Raw genomic sequence first — 20,859 nt, forward strand, 5'->3', positions numbered from 1 at the left:
GAAAGAGTTCCAAGAAAATATAGGCATGGTCTTCTTTCTTAAGGACATTATGGTCCATTGTGATAGGTTTTTCTTGAGTGCTATTCAAGCTTCAAGCAAGAGAGAGACAGAAATCACTTTTAGGGGAGCTTAATATCATGAAGGAGGTGAGATCGATACTGGGCTTTTGAAAGGTAGGTAGGATTTGAGAAGGCCAGAAAGAAGGGGAGGGCATTTCAGTCTATTCCAGTACCTATTGCTACATAACAAACTACTCCAATGCAGTCACTTAAAACAACCATACTCTTTGACTTTGCTCATGGGTCTGTGATTTGGATCTGGCATTGTGTGGCGAGTGGGGTGGGGGGATGGCAGAGAACAGCTTGTCTCTGCCTCACTTAGGATTACCTGGGGCAGCTCAGAGGATGGCTAGGGGCTGGAGTCAGCTGAAGGGCCAGCATATCTATCAGCTGATGCTGGCTGTCAGCTGGGATGAGCTGGAGCAAATGACCAGAACACCTACACATGGCCTTCCCATGTGGCTGCCTGGCTTCTTCCTAGCTTGGAGGCTGGATAACAAGAGTTAACATCCCCAGAGAGCCACACAGAAGCAACTTCAGTTTGGGGACTTACCTTGCAAGCCATCCATTGCCACTCTGGTCATAGTTACAGTGCATCCAGATCCCAGGAAAGGGAAGATAGGCCTAACCTTTGACATATTAAAGACCCAGTGTAGGACAAGCAAATGGAATGGGAGGTAGAGTTTGACCATTTTGTTGAACACAGTCTGCACCCAGGTCATGGCAGCATAGGAGTGACGTTGCAGAGATGGTAAAGTTAAAGGCATTTGGGACTCAGTTTGGGTAGAGCAGAGACTTGGTGAAATAGGCAGGAATCTGAGCCAGGGAGTCTGGAGTCTGGACTTGGTCCCGCTGACACTGGCGAGTCTAGAGTTTTGACATCATCACAGAGATTATTGATCAGAATGATCTTTCTTTTGTCTATTTTGTCTTTTCAGGGCCACACCCACGGCATATGGAGGTTCCCAGGCTAGGGGTCCAGTCGGAGTTGTAGCCACCAGCCTACACCAGAGCCATAGCAACATGGGATCCGAGCCACTTCTGCGACCTACACCACAGCTCATGGCAATGCCGGATCCTTAACCCACTGACCAAGGCCAGGGACTGAACCTGCAACTTCATGGTTCCTAGTCGGATTTGTTAACCACTGCGCCACGATGGGAACTCCTTGAACTGGAAATTTATGACAGTGGTCTAACATGCCATGCTAAGGCCTTGCTGGGGTGTCTGTAGATGGGGAGAAGGTGACGGGTAGAAAGGCACTGCCAGGAAACAGAGGACGTGAAAAAGAACTGGATAAGAGGAGTAAGGGAAAAGAATGAGACAGGGCTGGTGTCACTCTTTTGAACTAAGTGAAAATATAGGCTCTACTCTGAAGGACAGAAGGCTATTTATAGTCTCTAGTCATCTCACTCAATGTGAATATATTCCATTGCCAGTGTTTGACTTTGAGATTGTGGCCCTGAATCCCCATTTTATGGGTGGGAATACTGATACTCAGAAAATTAAGAAAGTCACCCAAGGCTCCCACATGAGGCTCTCATTTCTGTCAAGGCCAGCCCACCAAGACCTTCTCCGGGACCACCAACTCTGTCTCAAAAGCTGGAAAAGTGCATGAAATGATTGCAGAAGTAGACCCTGCCTTGACACTCACCAAGTAGTTGGCTCACTTATCTCTGACAGCCGCTAGGATTTTTGCCATTAGCTTGAAAATCCTTTTAAGTCAGGGTCAGTGAGGTATCTTTAAGGTCAAATGCAATTGACTCTTTTTTTTGCACCTACCCCAAGTTCGGCTGTATTTTCTAGTTGGTCACGGTTCTCCCCGAGGAGAATCTGTGTGCTCTGGGTGTGCCCAGCGCTCTGGGAGACGCGAGTAGGCACAGTCTTCCAAGGACAGAATGGATTAGGGCCATCACCTGTCACCTTCTCCCCATCACCTTCAATCGTTAGGGCCTCACCCTAACGTCTCTTGAAAACCTCATCTCAGGGTCCTAAGCTGGGCCTGTGAGGCCTGGGGCAGAGGCCAAGTTAAATCCCTGATGCCTATGGATGGCTTTCAGGTGCTCTCTGGAGCATGGGCCCTGGAGAGCAGGGCACTCAGGAGGTCAGGACATGTTTCCCTCTCTGGCTTCTCTACTGACCAGGCAGACTCTGCTTCTCATGAAGGGAAGATTACTCCCAGACTTCTTGCCTCCTTCCTCTTGTACACCTCCCAGCGAATCAGCCGTATGCTTTTCAAGCATGAGATTCAATTACTTTTATTGTTAGGTTTGGCTGTGATTGTCTTTAATGGTCAGAAAATTACCCAGTATCTAAGAAACACAATTAAAAAATTCAGCCACAGTGTGTCCCTATGATTCTTGGCTGGCAGTGAGCAAGGATTTCCTCCAAGGAGGTCTTTTTAGACATTTGGCATTTAGTACTGGCTCTCTAACTATTATTTCGCAGATGGGAGCCTGAAGGGTTTTTTTGTTTTTTTTTTTAATCCATTCAATACCAGGCAGATTTTAAGCAATTCCAAAATGAGAGTATCAGTTTCATGTCATCTTTGTGGTAGAAAATATTTTGTAGCTGGTCATTCTTCCTTTCTATGTATAACACCAATCAAATATATGAATCCTGAGCATGTTCAGTCCCTGTTTTAGCTCTAAATAAATTGGCACCTTCCAGCAACGGACTAAATGCTTTCTCAACTGTGGTCTTTTTGGGAAAAAGGAAAGAATATTTTAACCTTGCAGGTTGTCCGGTAGGAATGAGGCAGATGATCTTGGTGAAAGAAGTAATCCAGGAATCCTCAGCGATCATAGTGACCTAGGACATTTGCAGCAGCAGGGATCATGTGGACAAGAGATTCTAGCCCAGGCTGGAGCTGCTTTTGGGTTCTGTGGAAACAGGGAGTCCTAGAGCTTGGTGGACCTGTAGTACTTCTAACTGAGCATCAAGTATTTCATCATATGCCATGGTTAGATGCATGCCAGGAGGACTCCTTGCCTCCCACCCTTTCAGGGAGCCAGGAAGCCACTGTAGCAACATGTAATGAGATGGCCTGACAGCTCTGGGAACGTCCCTTCGTGTACTCTTTTGAATCATGCCAGCCAGTTTCAAGTGGGCAGGATTAAAATGCAAACCAAGCCCAGATTTTTTAAATTAACATCTGTTGTTTGCCAACCAGCGTAAGGTGATGACAGCATGTAGCAAACAAATTGCTCAGAGCTGTGTTGTCGCCTGGACTAAGACATCCTGACATGAGGTAGCTGGGGACAGCAGCTGGCTCCTCTGTGGCTACCAGGGAATGAATTGGGCAGATGAAAGGGAAATGTGAAAATGTCCCTTAAACATGGCCTTTTTTTTTTTTTTTAAGCACACTTAAAAAATTTTTGGAAAAATACACATAACATGAAATTTACCACTTTAACCATTTGAAGGGTACAATTCAGTGGCATTAAGTACATTTATAATGTTTTGCAGCCATTAGCACTATCGGGTTCCAGCACGTTTTCAGCACACCATAAGGAACCCACATGCCCATTAAGCAGTCACTTCCCATTGCCTGCTCCCCCAGCCCTGGCAACCATTCATCTGCTCTCTGTCCACAGGCAAACTTTCTAGGAAGGGGAATGGAAGATATTGGATTGGGAATTAGGAGATCCGTTCTTCAAATCTGGGCTCCTGTCTTAGTTTTTTCCAGCAACGTAACATCCTTTCTCATGACAGCTTAAGGGCAAACGTGTAACTTCTGACTCCCTTTGCAAAACTTTTTAAACAAATTTGAGGTATATTTTATATATCCTAAGAGTCACCCATTTCAAGTGTATAATTCAGTTAGTCTCTTTACAAGGGGGTGCAGCTGTCACCATAGTCCAGTTGTAGAATAGTTTTATCCTCCCAGTAAGAACCCTTATGCTTACTTATGTTAGTCCTTTTCTACTTCCAGCCCTAGGCAACCACTGGTCCACTTTCTGTCTCTGTAAATTTGCTTTTTCTGGACATTTCATATCAGTGGTGTCATATGCTATGTGGTCTCTGTGTCTGGCTCCTTTCACTTAGTGTGATTTTGAAATTTATCCACTGTATAGTATGTGTCAATAGTTCTTTTTTTTGTTGTTATTGCTGAATAATATTTCATGGACTGAATCTATTGCATGTTATCTGTCCATTCACCTGCAAACATTTTATGGGCCCAGCACCCTTCCTGCGTGCAGTTCTGCTGTTGTGTGCAAACATTTTAAAATAAGTCTCTTCACATGCACCCGCATGTTCATTGCAGCACTATTCACAATAGCCAGGACATGGAAACAACCCAAATGTCCATCAACAGATGAATGGATTAGGAAGATGTGGTATATATACACAATGGAATACTACTCAGCCATAAAAAATGATATAATGCCATTTGCAGCAACATGGATGGACCTAGAGAATCTCATACTGAGTGAAATGAGCCAGAAAGACAAAGACAAATACCATATGATATCACTTATAACTGGAATCTAATATCCAGCACAAATGAACCTTTCCACAGAAAAGAAAAATCATGGACTTGGAAAATAGGCTTGTGGCTGCCGGGATGGGAAAGGGAGGGAGTGGGAGGGATCGGGAGCTTGGGCTTATCAGACACAACTTAGAATAGATTTACAAGGAGATCCTACTGAGTAGCATTGAGAACTATGTCTAGATACTCATATTGCAACAGAACAAAGGGTGGGGGGGAAAAATGTATACATGTAAGGATAACTTGATCCCCTTGCTATACAGTGGGAAAAAAAATAAATTAAAAAAAATGTAATAAAACAAATAAAAAAAATAATAAGTCTCTTGTCCATAAATTCTAGAGAGTTAGATGACCTCCAAGGTCCTCACCAGCCAAAATTCTGTCTAAAAAAGTCACAGGGAGATATCCAAATTCTTAGATCAGGACTTCCCATCGTGGCTCAGTGGAAAGAATCTGACTCGCATCTACAAGGACGAGGTTCAATCCCTGGCCTCACTCAGTGAGTTAAGGATCCAGCATTACCACGAGCCGTGGTGTAGGTCACAGATACGGCTCGGATCCTGCATGGCACTGGCCGGCGGCTACAGCTCCAATTCTATCCCTAGCCGGGAACCTCTATATGCCAGGGGTGCGGCCCTAAAAAAGGCCAAAAAAAAAAAATTCTTAGATCATTCATTTACTCAGTGAACATTTGAGCCCTTGGTATTTCTGCTCTAATGTGAGACAAAGCTCTTTCCGTGTTGTACACAGCTCCCCTTGTGGCGGGTCAGAAGAGTACACATTCCAATGGGACAAGTTGGGCCACAGGCAGTTTGTGCTGTCCCCTCCCACAACCTTCTAGCTTCTCAGATGCCCTATGCTGTTCCCTCCTCCCCCAACCAGGTACTGCCTTTCCTTCCTGAGTTTCCACCACATTTTTTGGCCATTGCGCATTTGCATGTCTCTGCTGACTGTGGAATGTGAGCGGCTTGAGAACAGAATGGCATCTGGCTGTGTGCCCTGAGCAGAGTGTTGGGCCCGGGATGTTGACAGTGCCCAGTGGGTGTTTGATGAATGAATGAATCCCATTCTGGCCAGGGTCAGAGCAGAGAGAAACACTGACGTACTCAGGTCTCCCAAGTTCTAGACATATTTGTTCTTCGCTCTCCAGTTAGAGTTGATGGTTGCATGGTTGCCTCTCCAAAGTGAAGGCACAGCAACAGAGAAGAAAATACAGTGGTCTGAAGTTCTCTCTGCTCCTTGGAACACAGGCTTGACAGCAACCCCTTACTACTTCCTTAGTAGTGTAATAATATCCCTGGGGTGGCCCTACAGGCGGAGTATTTAGGGAAACCAAATGAAAATGGTCTTGCACAGCAGGGAGACCAGGTCCAGATGCCAGGGCTAGTGACTTAGAGTGGCTTCTCCCGGCCCCTCCCTGCTCTGTCCTGCCGCCACCCGGCTCCTAGCTTCCTCCTTGACTCCTGCCCTGGGTCATCTGGCCTGACCAGAAAGCCAGAAGCAAAGAGGACAGGACGTGTCGGTGTGTATTCCTGTGGGATGCTGGGCTGAAAGTGGAAGAGGGAAGACCCAGGAGGCTGAACCAGCAGATGTGCTTCATGTGGAGGAGGAAACAGGTGGTTATATAAGGTTGTTAACTGCTTGCGGGGGTCTCATCTGAGTCCCATTAAACTTGCTGGGACAGAATAAGGGAAGTGACAGGGATATGTCTGGTCTCAGAATACTTGAAGCTCTTAAAAGACCGTAATTATTAAGATTATATTGTTCTGTAGGACTAAATACACAAGGATGAACTACTTTTAAGAGGACCATTTTTAATCTTGTCCAGCTCAGGACATCGCTGGAGATTTTAATCCTCTCGGGCACCTTTATTTCCGCATTTATTGTTTGGAGGTCATTGGTTTGGTCCATCATACACATGTATTTTGGCTGATGGCTGTCATTCCTGTGGAGGTTCTTCTGTGGGTCACCGTGATCCCTAACCGCTATGAAAGACTCTTAATCTCTATGAAGGACTCGTAATCCCCGGTGGGCTACCATCTGCTGGGTTCCCTTTCTTAATGGTAGAGAAAGTTTGAGATGCTAGTTGGAGAGAAATTACCTCGGGTCTACATTGATGCTATTTTTGCTTAGCATCTTTACCATTTAAAATGTGCTCATGCTTGAGGCTCTTCAAATCCTTTATAAATTAATTTAAAATTCATACACAGAAATACTTCTCTCTGAGCTAGCTCCACAGTCCTCACCTTGTGAATCAAAAGTCAGGGTGTACGTTCTTTTTTCCCTTCTTGACACTTTGCTTTTTAATCCACCCTGGATCCCTTCTGTTGAGTTAGTTTCATTTTAGTATAGAAATCAAGTTTAATTAAAGCTTCCTTGCCATTTAAAATAATAATTTGTTTGACTTAGCATTCTTAATTACCTTGAGTCAATTGCCTGCAGAGGCTCACCTAATTCATTTGTTTGTTCAAATTATTACTGTCATTTGCATATTTTGAACGATACCACTTTAATGAAACACCAGGGTGGGGAGTCAGGACAGATGATACTTTCTGTGACAAATGTTAAGGGGATGGTCTTTCCGCCCTAGTCTGTTTGTTCAGCTGGAAGGTTGTTATCATCCTACTGTTTTCACAAAAGATCAAAGTTTTAAAAAGCTTTAGTGTTGGAAAATCATTAGTAATGAAGTATCTGGGGGAGAGTGGCAATATAATAAATATGAGTAGCATTCATGTCTAGCCAGGGGCTGCCCCTTATGCATCCCTGTTAGCTTTTTACAGTGAATGTGGGTAACCCCAAAATGGATCCCTGCAGACTAGAGGGTATACGTAAAGGAAGCGTATTTCTAGTGCATTTGAGGAACTTTCAATAGTCTGCTGGAAGGCTTGTTTGTTATTAGTAGGAAAATGTGATGTTGAATCAAGGCAATGGTTTATTCTGAGTATAATGATTGGTGTTAATAAATAACCGCTTGCAGGAGAAAGTTTTAGAGAACTTATATTTGATAAATAGGCAAATAGGAAATCACTCTTACCTATCAGTTATTGCAGATTTTACGTATGGGTTTTAGCTCATGATCTTTGCGAGTACTCTTATGACTCTGGGAGCTTTTCTTTCTTTCTTCCTTCCTTCCTTCCTTCCTCCCTTCCTCCCTTCCTTCCTTCCTTCCTTCCTTCCTTCCTTCCTCTCTCAGCAGAGAGGAATAAGGGATGTCTTTATGGTTCTGGACCTGTTTGCAAGGCAACTTGATTAAATCCATCTCAGATTTATTGATTTTAAGTAATTCCAGAGCCTAACCATTGGTTAACCTCTTAAACTTTAAAAACTGATTCATAGTTTCCATTATTTATAAAAAGCCAATATGATGGAGCGTAATAGTACACATTGCATTAATTTATATATCTCCAGGTTTCCCATTGCTTATAACTAAAACGTGGAAGACGTTCTAACAAGAGACCTTCATTAGTGTTAGTTATATACTAAAAGCATCTCTGACTGATGTGGCCAGAAGGCATATCTCAAATGGGAAACATTCCCTCTTTTATACTAATGGCTTATTTGTAGAGAAAGTGTATATGTATCTTATGGAACACTAGTCATGAAAGTAAATGAATAACAGAGTCAGTTTTTGATGTTTGCACTCTAGTTTGAGGGTCTGTGATAAAGGCAGGAAGATCCCTCCCTTCCGCTCCTGGTCAAGCCTGCATCCTAGTATACTCTGATGGTGAAGGTCCAGCATCAATAGGGCCTTTCAGACCCTGTCACCATCATCGCAAAGAGGAGGCTGTCCTGAGGCTCAGATGACCTGCTGTGGTCACTTAGTAACCCTGTGACCGTGGGCAAGTTACATCTCTAGACTTCTGTTGCCTGAGCTAGAAAGTAGTTGCCTGTAGATGAATCAGACATTCTCTAAGGTCATTCTTTTTAAAATTCTCTACATCCAGTGCTAGTGGGTTGTCTCAGATACCTGTTCCTCTCCATGGTCTTCACAAATCCAGAAATGGGAGTTGGGAAAAACAGTCCCTGGATTGGCTCAAAAGTCAGGAGGTGTGAATTAGCGGGGAGCAGGCTTGCAGGGGCACCAAGCCCTTCGCCTTCTCAATGCTCTCTGTTCTGAGGAGCCTGCCTGTGAATATATTTTTCTATATATGTGAACCTTTGACATGACCTGGGTTTTTAATTCTCTCCACTCCCCACTTGGTGGGGATGCTAGGAGGGACCCTTAGGGACAAAAACATCTGGGATATGCTCTTGATATCTAAAATAAAACTCTACTTTTGTTTAAAAGAACACAAAGGAAAAGTCCTTTTCATCTTATTTGAATTAGAAAACAAATAGACTAAACATCGTGACTTTTAAATGTTGATATATATTTTTTGCATTAGTAGATTTTAAGTTTTTTTAGAGTAAAAACATCAATAATATTATTAAAAATTCAAATAATATGCCAAAGGTATTCAGTAAAAAATGAAAGTCTTTTCCACTCCCATTATCTAGGGCTCTCCACTGTTAACACCTTTATTTGGATATTTCCAGAAATTTTTCTGTGTACTTATTAGTGCAGTTGTCACCTGGGCGTATCTTTTTTGCCTTGAAAATTAAATTACACGATTATGCCAACTGCTTTTTTTTTTCACTTACGTATTTTTTTTAATCTTGTGGCAATATTTTATTTTTTAATGATTTTTATTTTTTCCATTATAGCTTGTTTGCAATGTTCTGTCAATTTTCTACTGTACAGCAAAGTGACCCAGTCATATACATATACATGTATGTGTATATATATATACATGTATATATGTGTGTGTATATATATATATATATATATATATATGTCTTTTTGCCATTATCCTCCCTCATGCTCCATCACAAGTGATTAGATATAGTTCCCGATGCTATATAGCAGGATCTCATTGCTTATCCATTCCAAAGGTAATAGTTTGCATCTATTACCCCCATACTCCCAGTCCATCCCACTCCCTCCCCCTTCCCCTTGGTAACCACAAGTCTTTTCTCAAAGTCCATGAGTTTCTTTTCTGTGGAGGGTTCGTTTGTGATGCATATTAGATTCCAGATATAAATGATATCATATGGCATTTGTCTTTCTCTTTCTGACTTACTTCACTTAGTATGAGAATCTCTAGTTCCAGCCATGTTGCTGTGAATGGCATTATTTTGTTCATTTTTATGGCTGAGTAGTATTCCATTGTGTATATATATACCACATCTTCTTAATCCATTCATCTGTCAATGGACACTTAGGTTGTTTCCATGTCTTAGCTATTGTGAATAGCACTGCAGCGAACATAGGGGTGCATGGATCTTTTTCAATGAAAGTTTTGTCCAGATATATCCCCAAGAGTGGGATTGTTGGGTCATATGGTAGTTCTATATTTAGTTTTCTGAGGTACCTCCATACTGTCTTCCATAGTGGTTGTACCAATTTACATTTCCACCAATAGTATAGGAGGGTTCCCTTTTCTCCATACCTCTCCAGCATGTTATTTGCAGACTTGTTAACGATGGCCATTCTGACATGTATGAGGTGGTACTTCATAGGAGTTTTGATTTGCATTTCTCTAAATAGTCAGTGATGTTGAGCATTATTTTTCACGTGCTTGTTGGCCATGTGTATATCTTCTTTGGAGAAATGACTATTCAGGTCTTTTGCCCATTTTCCATTGGGTTGTTGGCTTTTTTGCTGTTGAGTTGTATAAGTTGTTTGTACAGATAAATTTAAAACACACTCATGCTACGGTAAGTTTAAGTATCTTACCTCAGATCATACAGCTGGTAAGTGGCAGAGGTGTGATTTGCACATAGCAGTTTGGTTCCAGAGTCTCAGGATTTCCTTCTAAGGGGAAATTTTAATGCTCTAAATTACGAGACAATGGCATGAAGCATAGGACATACTCTGGGACTCGTGAGGCCTTATGGTGTCAATTCCTTATGCACTGGACTATCTCAAGATTTCATTACTCAGTGGATGCTTCATATATGTCTTTGGGTTTTTACATTCTTTTATGTATGAACTTTTATCCAAGTTGCGTGAAAGGATCATGTTGCGCTGGGTTAACTGCAAAGTGGATCTTTATAAGTTGTGAAAAATCCCATATTTTTAGGGTCCTGTGGTGTTGGGCTCCTTGGCCATCTTAGAAACTGGTGAAGTTAATCATATGGTTCTTCTACTGATGAAAATAAAGAGAACTTTCGAAGGACAGTAATATTAACAGTAATATAATGAAAGTATAGGAATTATGTATTGAAGAAATTCACAACCGTAATCATGGGATAGTTGACCTTAAAAAAATGTATGGCTCATTTAGCTGATGTGAACTGTAGACCTTGGAAGCATAAGAATACCCAGCTTGAGCAATACTTGTTTTGGAGTTTCTGTTCCTTCTTTAATTGTTTCCCTTTTTCTCCTCTTGCCTAAGTCAGTTTCAGTTAACATTCATCAAATGTTTAATTTTACCTTACTCTTCTTGCTCCCAGATTTTAACTTAATTTTGGCATTTGTGAGTCTGACCTGCTTGATGTTAATTTTGTCACAGCTGATTTGAGAAGTAGTGAAACCTTATTCTTGTGTGAACTTTCAAACTAAAGGAAAACGTCTGTGTGTTTGCTCTAGGAATTCTCTCGGCATCCCACGCCAGTGCTCAGATACCATGCTCGAGCTCACTGGCCAGTAAAGAGCAGGGGTGCAATACTTGACGGATTGATGGGGCTGAATCCTGGCCATTCAGTTCTGGGAAGGGGGCTTATCTTCTGAGTGAAATAAAACGGAGTCCTTGAAGGCCACAATAAAGATTTTGGCATTCATCCTAAGAATAACGGGAAGCCATGCAGAGTTTTAAGCAGCTGGGTGACAAGCCCAGACTTAAATTTTTAAAATAATTACCCTGAATGTTTGTGGAGCTGTTTAGCATAAACAAATTCTAGAGTGTAGAAATACATATAAATTTTAAAAATTTAACCCAAGGATACAAGCTAGAAGAGCTGATACCCTGGTAGTCTTTAAGCAGCCCTCCTGAGTATTATTTCTCCAGACTGCAATTCTGAAAAAGGTGGAGAAGCAGAAAGTTTGAGATTGACTCTTTTTTTTTTGAAGAGGTTGTTGGAGGGGAGGGCGGGGTGGAGGTGCAAGGGCCTGGAATGTGAGTATTTTGCGTTTCTGACGAGAGACATTGTTTTAATAATTAAAAAAACTGAAGCAGTTAAGATATCAAGGAATTAGAATTTAATATTCTAAATCTACTAAAAGTGGCAAGTCTATATTTTATCTACATGGAAATGAATATGTCAAAATTTGTTAATTTTCAAAAGCAAAATTAAAATGCAGTATACATGTTGAAAATTATTAGAACAATCATGTCTTAACAAAAATAGAGATGAAACTCATTATACTTTATTATCCACCAAATGCTTTTGCCTAACAGCTGTTTAAAAGTTTTATTGCTTAATATGTGGAAACAAACCTAGTATTATTTCAGTAATCGTTGGAAATCTGAGTTAAAAGCATTGAGATGCTGCTAAGACAGCAACATTTTCAAGGGATTAAAAACTTTCAGATGAACATGGACTGATGTTTCTTCCTCTTCCCAAACACTTGTGGAGATGGAGAAAATTTTAAATATATCTTAAAGGAACTGACCACTCCTGAATTAAATATCGCCTTTTGCTTCTGCCTCAGCTACTGTTTGCTGATAGGAGGTTACAACAAGGTTAGCAAGAATCTGTTTGATTTTTTTTCCTGCAAACTTTTTATAGAATTCTGCACTTCTTGTGTGCAACTTGCTAAATCATAGCACTCGTATTCCACATTAAAATAAACAGTGAAGCATGCATATGTAAAATAAGCATCATTGGGAAAAGGAGGGGATATGGGGGGGGCGCATGGAAGGGTGCACTGCACTCGGGGCAGTAAGTGGAGGACTCTGTTTTTGTAAATAGTGCCAGTTCTGTATTCTTGGGTGAAAAACTGGCAAAGGACAGCTTTCCCTAGTATTTCCTGAGGCCATGTGTACTAATTTAGAGAATAAATCATAAATAAACCTTTGAATCATAAATAAGCCTGTCCAAGACAGGCTCGTTGGACCTTTCCTTTTGCGACTGACTTCCAGTCTCAGTGGGATATTGAAGAGGAGGCTCAATAGAATAAACAGTGGAATCCTTGTCCGGGAATGACTGCCTGGCAGTTGTTTCATGGAAAACAGGGAGGGGTGGGGGACAGCAACCCTGCTCTGTTCACTGGCTCTTTAATTTAGATTACCAATGATAAAGCCGGGGCTCCGGCTAAAGAAAGGTAGGATGCATACGCAGGAACATTAGTGCTAATATGCTGCAGAAAGACGAGATAAATCAGCCCAGCTCTCATACATCACTGGGGGAGAAGCTGATTGCAACTTGACCATGTGCCTGAGTAGTCCCATCAGTGAGAAGAGCAGAACATGGATTAAAAAAAACTAGAATGTACCTTTAGGGGCTCCTGCCGAGCTGGATCTGGGAGAAGTGTCTGGTGTAAGTTTCAGCTTGTTTTATCCACGTATTTACCAGTGTGTTCCCATGCAGGGAGCTTGTTTCTCTTTCTGGATTTTCATGGAAGCCTCAAGAATGTTTATTTACAGTCCTAGACTTCCTTTTGTGTAAATGGAATACCAACCTAATAAAGTTTCTTTACAGAGGACAGTTTAGCCCAGGGTTTATCCAGGAGAGAAATGTGAAAAAGTGATGTGTTATTACTGTCTATAGGAAGCCTGTGGGTGAGTTTTGTTGTTTTGGTTTTGGTTTTGTGGGGAGGTGAGGGTTCGCGGGCAGGATTTTAAACTAAAAACTCAGTTCTTTGGCCACTCATTTTAAAAGATGTGTTGGTAACCCAGCCTTTCACTCCTCCTTTGGTCTTTTGTTTTGAAAAAAAACTGTGTTTGAATATGTAAGCCAGACTGCTCGAAACGCATTATATTTTTGTGACTGGGATGTTTGTATTGTTTCATATCTGTTATTAGACAAAATAATCATAAGGGGTGTTTTCTAGGGACCTTTTTATATTCCAAAATTAAGTACAGATGGTAATTTCCAGCGGTTTTAAAAATTTGTCAATTATTTAATTTAGCATCACTTAAGCATCTGCACGGGGAGAAAGCTGAGATGGTACAGAAACTGAATAAGCATTGATTGCTCCTCTGAATTGCATCTTTAAAGTTTTCGCCTCAAATCTCTGATTTCACAGTTTATTTTTACCAAATTAGATTATCATATTTCATTATCAAGACTGTGAATGGGTGGAACTCTCTGATATACTACGTTTCCCGTTAGAGCAGCGCAGAAGGCGCCCGCTGATTACTCGGAGGGCAATTCTCATGCCGGCTCTACTGAGAAGATTGCTTAAATAATGCATGGGCAAGAGCGAGGCAAGATGGAATTTATGGCCCAGACACTGAGTTCAGGCTTTTGTTTAGAGGAGAGACTACCTAAGTGTGAGCATATAACACACCCCAAGGCTCCACGGGAGGGGCGTAACTGAATGAGATGCATGGCCACATGGTGCGGTCCATGTTTTTTCAAAACGAGCCTGAACACAGTCCTTTGAGCCTCTAGTGTGATTTCAGGAAGGGAGGAAGGGGAAACTTGAAGTGTTGATTGCAAATCCCAGTGACTGAAAATTCCATGGGACAGACACAGGAAGTGAATGTTATGCAGGGAACAGGGCAGCCCTAGAGAGAGACAGGGGCTGTTCGACTGGGAAGCATGGTAGTCTTGTTGGATTGGGCAAGAATAAACCTTGACCAAACAGCAGCACTCTCTCTACTGTGTCTTCCATCTTGTCCTAATTAGAGGAATATGTCTGCTGAATCCTAATCTCTTTAATTGTTGATAGAGCAGGCACGTGATTTGCTATAAATACACATGAGCATTCATTTCTGAAATAATGGCTGTTGCCAAATATATTAGACCAACAGGAGTGCTGGCCTAGGGAAGGCTGTGCTGAATAGTTGAGTTTTGGAGGTAATGGACCAGTGGAGAATCATTGCACAGCTGGGCCAGCAGCTGCACCCAGTGCTCTGTCAAGTTTGGCCTCTAATTTCCTTGAACTTGTCCTTGTTTGCCAAAATGATGAACATAGCAAGAACTCGTTTCCAGGGAGCCCGCTGCAAGTGAAAAAGATCTTTGCCAAGGAGTCTCTGTCAAGGTGTGTAGTCAATAGCAGCAGTGGTCAATTGAGGTATCGATTAGGCAGTGGGAAGTTTGAATAACCATAAAAATAAAATCCGAAAGACAGAGTTGTAGAATGAAGTCAGCTGGCAGGAGCCCAGAGTACATTAAAAGGCTGCGTTGGGTCATTGCTGTCCTAACTAAAGGACATATGGAAAAATCCCGTAATAATATCCAGCAATAATTATCTTGTAGTTAGGAAAAAATAAATAAGCCTGTGTTTGGAAGACAGCCCAGTAATCACCACGTCTTTTTTTCCTAGCAGTGTATTGTTCTGATATTCTTTGGGACTGGGTCAGGAGGAAGTGTTGGAGAGAGCATTTTATATTAAGAAGCATCCTATGATTAAATAACACAATGAGCGGCAAACAAGCCAGAATGAGAGAGTTGCAAGAACTCTCCTTCCACTCCCTGGTCCTGGCTTGAGCAAGTGTTTATTTGGCACGTACTATGTGTCCAGCACCTACTAGCTATGTACTCTAACCAATGAGATGATGAACTCTTTGAGAGCAGACACTTGCATTTCTACTTCTCTTGTACAAATCCCATCTCTTGAAAACGATTGGCCTTGATGTGGTAATAATTGCAAATGTGTCTAATTCTTTGACTTTTTATTTTTTGAATTTTTTATATTACTCAATGCATTTATTACATTTATAGTTGTACAATGATCATCACAACCCAATTTTATAGTATTTCCATCCCACACCCCCAGCGTATCCCTCTACCCCCCAACCTGTCTCCTTTGGAAACTGTAAGTTTTTCAAAGTCTGTGAGTCAGTATCTGTTCTGCAAAGAAGTTCATTGTGTCCTTTTTTTCAGATTCCACATGTCAGTGATAGCATCTGATGTTGGTGTCTCATTGTCTGACTGACTTCACTTAGCATGGTAATTCGTTGACTTTCAAGAGATCACATATCAAATCTTGGTTATGCAGATGCTTTGTTTTTCTGTTGACACAGGCAACTCTTCCCTCTTCATATTTTGAGGGCTAGAACACTTACAAGTTAGGTGATTTGGGACAAGATACTTAACCTTTAAGAGAGTCAGTTTCTTCATTTGTGAAATGAGGAAAGTCACACTTATCATGAAGGATTGCGAGCATGAAGAGATGTGCCTGGAGGCACAGGAGGTGCTTTCTTGCCCTCGTAGGATATTATAAGGATTTACCATATGGACTGAGTGCGTGGTGGGGAGCGGGGGTGGGTATGGGGAGAGGAGAGAGGCAGGCTAGGAAAGCTGGCTCAGAGGGTGTAACAGAACCTTCCACGAGAAATGACTTGAGACAGGGTGGTGCTGGTGGGGGCTCAGAGAAAGGGATGAATCTGAAATATGTTTTAAAGGGAAAACTGACTGAATGTGGCAGCTACTAATATTAAGTAGGGTAAAGAAGAAGGAGGAAGATTATTAAGAAGAAATAGTCATGGTGCTGAGGGAAAAGATTATGGGTTTGCGATAATGGCAAGGTACGGTGTGTGCGTGTGGGGTGTGTGTGTGTGTCTGTGTGTTCATTCTCCAAAACTCAAAAAGCTAAAACAATACAGCCCCTTCAGGATCTTCCAAACTGAGAAAACATAAGAAGAAAGAAGAGAAAATTGGAGAACCTAGTTAGCTTATGTAAAGGGAAAGAAAAAAATCAATAATAAACCAATAATACAGGACTGTGGCTGACAATAGAGTGAGCGTTCAAAGGAATTGCTTAAAATGGCAAAACTATGTTTGGAGTTTTTCCCAGACAAGACCCATAGTCATCAAATAATAAGGCTCTTCTGCAATCTTGGAACTTATTTAAGTTTTCCTGAGTTAAAAAAAAAAAAGCCACTGAGGGGATACAAATAGTGTCAGGGTTGGGAAGAAAAAGAGCATGAAGAATGGAAATTCTCAAAATAGCTTAGTTTTAAAGAGGAGATGGGAGCCAAAAGATGGCTGGGTGACCTTTCAGAATTTAACCATTCATTATGACTTGTCAGAAAGTTTGGCAACTGTTTTTCCTTAAATAACTTATTGTGATTTTTCAGGAAATCCAAGCAGGAATCAAAAGTATGCCAAACCCCCAACTAGCAAATAGGTTGTGGTCCAAAAGCTCATTTGCAAATTCTTTATCAGAACAATGTTGTAAACATCTTTGAGACACTTTAAAAAAAAAAATCTACCTAACTCATCCTACAGTAGAATTCATGTACATTTGCAATAAAAAATTAATAGCAAAAAGATTTCTTAATAATTAAAAAATATAAGCAATACTCTAAGAATGGAAAATACTTTGAATGCATATATATGGGGAAATGTGGATTAATTACAAGATGGTATGGTCTGTGGCTGCTTTTATGTCTGTGCCCATTTTCACTGACTTAAGAGACTTTGACTTCTTTAATGGTGAAATGGAAGGGGTTCCTTGTCCTCATTTCAGGCATATCATGAATTTTCATCTTTAAGAATATCTGCCATGACCAAGATTGCTTTCATTAGTTGAAAAAGAAAAGGGAGTGAGGATGAGAGAAAAGGGGGGAGAGAAAGAAAGGTACCTATGGTAGCTGGGTTGAAAATTCAAAAACAGAAAAAGAAGAGCAGGTTTAAAGAATGAATGAGAAATGTATTGCACAAAGGGAAATTAAGGGGGTTTTGAACAGAGAAAAGAACACAGCTGGTCCTACAATGTGGGTTTCTCATCCATGGATATGGAGAGCTGACTCTACCAGGCCATTTTAAATAAGGAATGTAAGTATCCACAGACTTTGGTATCTGCTGGGGGTGGGGTGTCCTAGAACCAATCCCACATGAATACAGAGGGATGACTGTCTGCAGGAATGTTGTTGTTCAAGACATGGAAACAATGTAAACGTCCATCAATAGATGAATGGATTAAGGAGATATGGTACATATAGATAGTGGAATACTACTCAGCCATAAAAAAATGAACTATGCCATTTGCAGCAACGTGGATGCAACTAGAGATTCTCAGACTGAGTGAAGTCAGAAAGATAAATACCATATGATATCACTTATATGTGAAATCTAAAATATGGCACACATGAACCTATCAACAGAGCAGAAACAGACTCTCAGGCATAGAGAACAGACTTGTGGTTTCAAAGGGCAGAAGGGAGAGAGTGGGATGGACTGAGAGTTTGGGGTTGGAAGATGCAAACCATTACATTTAGAATGGGTAAGCAGTGAGGCCCTACTATGTAGCACAGGGAACTATATCCAATCTATTGGGATAGAACGTGATGGGAGATAGTATGAGGAAAAGAATGTATATACAATATATATGTATGACTGGATAACTTTGCTATACAGCAGAAATTGGCACAACGTTGTAAATCAACTATAATTTTAAAAAATGTGCTTGTTGCTCTTGAGGCGTAACAAAGGAAAATACTGGGTTGGATAGTTGCCTGGATCAGCCTCCAGGGGGTGCTTTGAGACTCAGAAGTCTCGGGTAAGTAATAAATGCTCTTGTGACTGGTGGACCTGAGAAATCTATTAGGAACTTTTGGTCTCCTTCGAGTTTCCCCCATTTAGCCCCCTTGTCTCCACTTCCTTCCCTATTCAGTGGGGATACCATGGCCTATTACTTCAGCCACCTTCTTACCAATGTTTTCAGTTCTTGAGTTCATCCAGTCAATAAAGATGTATTGAGCGACTCCTTTTTGTCAGGCATTGTAGAATTGTATACTTAGAAATGAACCTTCTAAGTACTGGATAGTTAGCATCTTGACATTTACCAGGCCAGATAGCCTGACTCGATCCAGCTGTGTGCTTTCTCCTGCTTCCAACCAGAAAGCTATAAGCACTGCCAGAGATGATCATACCAGTGCCCAGATGGATGCTATGCTGAATTTCTGACCTCCACTCTCAATCGGACCCCTCAGTATAGCTCTGTGATTCTTATGTTCTCGTGATACATTCCTGCCATATTCCCTAACACTCATCTACTTTCTCCCAAGCTTTGACCAGACTGCCTCCCCACCTCACATTCAGTGGACAGCCTCACCTCCTACCACACAAGATTTCATTTCCTGCCATCAAATCTGCATAACCCAAGTAAAGCCAGTTGCCTTGAGGACAATTCAACATAGTGAAAGTCAAGCTTGACCCAGAAAAGCCTTGGAAGACAATGCAAGTCTTTACTGAAAGGTTCTTGAGGAATTAACCAAGATGAAGAGAGCTAATCTCACAACACATGGCCAGATTTTCTAACAGTTGTTTTTACACCTCTTTCTCCCCAAAGCTGGCCCCTCATGGCAGCTGTCAATTTATTCTCTTCCTCTGACTTGCTCCCCTGCCCCCGCACTAAATCACCTTGTCTTCCTATTCCTGTCTGTCTTCTCTCATCCCTTTATAGGTGGAGAAACTGTCTTGATGTTGGCCATTTTCCTCCCATCTCTCACTTCAGTCAGCACAGGTCATACAGAGCTCAGCAAACACACTATCCTTTCTCTGAGTGAGAGAATGAAGGCATTGCAAATATAGGTGAGCTAACATATTAATTAAAAACGTCCATTTGTATTCACGCATCCTACCTTTCCTCAGGTTAGAAGAGGTTTTCCTCTTCTCATTCCTCCACCTGTGCACAATTTCCTCTATTTCCTCCAGCTTTGAGCTTTTCATGCCTAGTGGATCCTTCTCATCAGAGTATACAGGGGCGCCAGCCACTCCAGTCTTTAAAAAAAAAAAAAAAAAAGACAAAACCTTCATTCTTCCCACATTTTTTTTTTTTTTTGGCCAATTCTCAACTTTTTCTCCCCCTCATAGCCAGACTTCTCAAAGGGATTGTCTATATTAATTTGGTCCATTTCTTCCCTTTTGTAGACACTCCTCAACCCACTATGATTTAAATTCTATCCCAACCACTTTGTGGAAACCCCTCTGGCTAACACTTTCTCTACAGCATTTGGCATAATAGATCATCCTCTTCTTCTTGAAATACAGCTTTCCTTTGACTTCTTTGTGCTTGCCCATTTCTTGATCTCTGTAGGCTTATCTTTCTTTTCATGCTATTAAAATATAGGGGATATTCAGGATCACTGTTTTCTGACTTTGGGAGGAATAAGAAGGGGGTTCCATCCATTCATGTTGTACTTGCTTGCTATTGACTTCCATGCTTGGGTCACACCAGCCCTCAACTCAGGAAGCAAGACAGAGATTTCTGCTTAGAGATCCTCTCCCAGTTCAACTGGGATTCTACCCCAGAATGGAGCAGTCACAGGGTGGGCCTCTTTCCCTGACCCACACCCATAATTTGCTGAATTGCTCTTCTCTCCCAAAATACCTCCCTCACACATGCCCCATCGCCACCATGGATTCTATTGTATTGAACTCCTCTGGGGCTGAAACACTAACTGAAATCATATGTTCTTCCCTCCTCTACTGTTTATAGTATAAACCTCATAGAACTTGTCCTTCTAGTTAAACCAAAGTTTTGGAACTCAAAAGGCTTTTCTGTCCCCAAAATGGTTAGTAGAGTTAAAAAATGCTTTGACTTTCTGTGCTTTGGATTTTAGAAAATCTATTTGGGCACTCAGTTGGCTTTTGTGTTTCCCTCAGGTTGTGTGTGTGTGTGTGTGTGTGTGTGTGTGTCCTTAGGGTAACATGGAATGATTCTGAGGCCATGCAGGGAGGAAAGGGGGCAGAATGCCATGGGCCAAAGAGATACAAACTCTTTAAGTAAAAGGTAAGTAAGTTGGCTTAACTTGTGGTCCTAGGAATCATCCAAGAGAATAGACGCTTGAACACACACACAAAGGCCCAAGAAAATACCCCCTTGCTTTAGCTAAACAGATTTTCATCACACAGATGTACACATGTCATCTTGCTTTAAAACCAGAAATGGTGAGACTATTCTACCTAATTTTTCAGCACTTCATGAGTAAAATGGATTTATGACTGAGGTTTTATGACTATGCTGGATCTTCATAATAAACTGTGGTGAAAGAGGGAACTAAATCTGTTGGCTTTGTCCAGTTTCATCTTTATTAAATAGGCACAGACTAATGTCCATCCTAGCCCATCTATAAAGGGGGTAACATTTAAGAAATTGTATTGAACTTTTGAGCTCTAACTATATTTGGGAAAGGTCTCCTGTGACGTGAA

At 41.4% G+C, this 20,859-nt stretch overlaps 1 protein-coding gene across 4 annotated transcripts in view; it reads left to right on the forward strand.

Annotated features, from left to right (window-relative positions):
* RAPGEF4 (Rap guanine nucleotide exchange factor 4) overlaps nt 1–20,859 on the forward strand; it is a 321,086-nt gene that overhangs the window by 99,349 nt on the left and 200,878 nt on the right. The window lies entirely within an intron of this gene.

Source organism: Phacochoerus africanus, chromosome 3, assembly GCF_016906955.1.
Source record: "Phacochoerus africanus isolate WHEZ1 chromosome 3, ROS_Pafr_v1, whole genome shotgun sequence".
Taxonomy (NCBI): domain Eukaryota; kingdom Metazoa; phylum Chordata; class Mammalia; order Artiodactyla; family Suidae; genus Phacochoerus; species Phacochoerus africanus.